The sequence below is a fragment of the Desmodus rotundus genome, chromosome 3 (assembly GCF_022682495.2).
Source record: "Desmodus rotundus isolate HL8 chromosome 3, HLdesRot8A.1, whole genome shotgun sequence".
Taxonomy (NCBI): Eukaryota; Metazoa; Chordata; class Mammalia; order Chiroptera; family Phyllostomidae; genus Desmodus; species Desmodus rotundus.
In genome coordinates this window covers 66,182,549-66,185,645 of record NC_071389.1, presented here as the reverse complement: position 1 = coordinate 66,185,645, position 3,097 = coordinate 66,182,549, and the positions used below count along the sequence as shown (strand labels likewise).

The window sequence follows — 3,097 nt, the reverse complement described above, 5'->3', positions numbered from 1 at the left end:
TAGAAGATTAAAGACAACCTCTCGTTTGTGTCCTTTTTTCCATATGGGACTCGTGATTGTATTAGCAGCATTAACCGACTCCTTAAAGATGTACCTTATTTAGGTTGATTAAAAGAAAAACACCTGAAATCAGCTTCTCACCTGAAAAAATAAATATATAAGTAAAAGCCCTGGGAAGCAGGGATGTTTCCTTGCTCATGGTTTACTTACACTGTAACCGCATCCAAGGCTATTTGGTCTCGGAGTGTCTGTCACCTATAGAGTCAGATTTTACGAGTGCTGACCTCATTTGCTTCCTTTGTTTTTAATTGGCTGAGCAGCAGAGAAAAAGGAGGCAAAGAATACCATTACTACTGGACAAGTTAACATACATAAATGGCACTGTTATGTGGGGAGACTGTAATAAGTCATGTGACAGAGAGCAAAGGCAGCCCAGCGTGCAAAGGGAGCAATTTTCTGCCCTGCAAACAGCACTTCAGGTGCTGTCGTTCATCTTTCTGTGACTTGTTCTGTCAAAGTCCGCCCAGAGCAGAGGTGTTCAGGGACCCAACAGGCCATAAGTGTCCCGCTGAAAAACCTGGGAGGTATCCCCAGGCCCTGGGAGCTCACTTCTTCAGTTGCGCTGATTTACTTCAGAATGCTCCTTCAGGGAATTTCTGCCTTCCATTGCTTTACTTTCCCATTTCCTTTCTTGTCATCTTTAAAAATCCATTAGAGATCGCGCATGCAGTTTCTGCAGGCTCAAATTTCTAAGAGTTGCTGTCGCTTAATAAAATGCACCCTTTCAGTAAGCTGGGGTCTCCTTTATACTGTTTGGGCCTGGATACTATTAAAGGCTTTTAATTAGAGGTGATGATCACAGATGAAGACAGCAAAGGATGGCTGAAATCCTCAGGGGAGGCAATATTTTCCCGTCCGGGGATCGAAAATGGCCACTTGGCTCACAGATCCACAACAGAAACACTAAGGATTATCAAAACAGGAGCCAAAATTAAAACGTAGTTCACATTCCCCATTTTCCCCTAATTATTTGTTTCAAAGGCTTCCAATTGCCAAGGTTAAGTGATTATCGTCAACACCCACTGAAGGCTGCTTTAAAAAAAGAAATTCGGCTTTTAATTTGTTTACAAATCCAATTTCCAAGTGTACTCCTTACCCAGCAAAGCACAGATATCTCCTGAAATCTTTCCTCCCACTGCGTCTTCTGTCTACAGCCGTCCACACGACTCCTTCGCTGGATAACACGCATGCAGCCTTTTCCACAATAAAGGAAGATTACATTCAAATGCCACCTTGCCGATCGTATTCAGATTTGTCTATCATTTTGAGTGGTTGCTGCTTTGCCTTAGGTACTAGAATAACAATACCTCACCTGTCATATTCCACTAGCACTGCTTCACCTAGAAAATTGCTCTAATAGTGCCTCAGATCTCACAGACCTTTTTTTATTACAAAAATTTTTTTTTTGCACAAGCTTACCTATTACAGCATAATGATTGAACTTTTATGGGAAGCCTACACAAATATTTTTACTATATATTATTTTCTAGTCCAGCAATTGTTACGTGTTCATTCTACAGCAGTTTGAATGATTCAAAGCCAATCTTCTTTCGCTCATCTGTAAAACATCTAGTTCCCTTTTCAAACTACTGCCAGTCTCTATCTGGGTATCCCTTAGTAAGTCATAGTTCCAAATAGATAAGCAGCTATTCAAAGTGTTATTTATTTGGAGTTTTAATATTAGGCAATATTTTTTTTTCTTTTTCTATTAGCAATAATCGCATCTTGGATAAACCTCATTGGCTACAATACTGCCACTGCGCAAAGCTCATATTAGGCAATATTATATGACTGTATGAAAAGATACCTGGAAGTTTGGGGTTGAAAATCTGAGCTTAGTATTTCATTTCTTCTGACAAAAAGTTAAATATACATGTTTAAAAACAAAATATAGTTCCTTTGAAACTGGTTTTTTAGAAAATCCAAAGTGAGGCAAATACCAAATACAGATTTCTTTTCAAAATAAAACAGAGAAAATGGAGACATCTATATTAGTGTCAACAATGAAATAGACAGGTTTTTGCACTGATGCACTTTTTTAAACTGTGAAACCTGCTTAAGTAATTTTCAAGTAGCCACGGCCACAGGTAATTTGGTCTCAAGGCCCATGAGAGCTCTGGCCGTGTTAACACGGCAGGCCGAATGAGAAGAAGGGTACCTTTTAAGTGCTGTGTAATGAAAACAAATGGTACATTTAAAGCCTGCCACTGCCTTGTAATGTATGCCATGTCCCAGGGATGAGTAAGTTACTGAGAACAAATACCACCTCATTGGCTGAAACACCCGGCACCAGTGTTTTTTTTCACATAATTAAACTGGACATGTTTGAGAAAAATGAAGTGACAAAGATACACTGTTAAGCTGCAAATAGTATTCAATGACATTATCAAACGCAGACATTCCAAGGTTTGCATATTAATCGAGGGAAGGTGCTAATTTGAGTGCTTTAAGCTTCACTCACAAGGCTGTTTACATGCTTTGTTCCACCTGGACCTGTTTGGAGGTTTGTCAGAAACCTAACCAGCAGAAAAATATTGTATTTGAAAATACACATGCATGTTTAATTAAGCCAGGGCCACTGAACATTCCTCAATATATTTAGCTGGTGAGGTTTAAGCTCCATCAGAGCATCAGGCATTATCACCTTTTGAAGTATTGCTGAATCTTTAATATTTAAAGCACAAAGCAGACTGTAATAAAAAATTCCAGCAGACCCTAGAAGATTAAAGATGCTTTATAAATGTGACAGTTTGTAAATGGAACACCAGGATTAAAGGATCCCTCTGATATTTCACAGCATATTTTTCAGGTGTATGCTAAATTATGAATACAATTAAATAGCTGTAATTATTCTCCAGAAGTGGACAGCAAATGTAAATGCCTACGAAATTCACAATTGGCTCCAGAATAGGGATTTATAGCATAGCGGGCCTGAGCGGGCAAGGTGAATCTTCCTAGCAGGTATCAACCAAAGCTCTTTGAAATCCAGTGAGAACTTCACTCACCCCATCTGACGCGTGTCCTTTAAGAGTCTGGA

At 39.2% G+C, this 3,097-nt stretch overlaps 1 non-coding gene across 1 annotated transcript; it reads right to left on the bottom strand.

The window, feature by feature from the left end:
* Nucleotides 1-1,689: 1,689 nt before the first annotated feature.
* LOC112309448 (U4 spliceosomal RNA) lies at nt 1,690-1,829 on the bottom strand. The gene has a single exon (XR_002975245.1). It is a non-coding gene; the product is annotated as a U4 spliceosomal RNA (small nuclear RNA).
* Nucleotides 1,830-3,097: the final 1,268 nt, after the last annotated feature.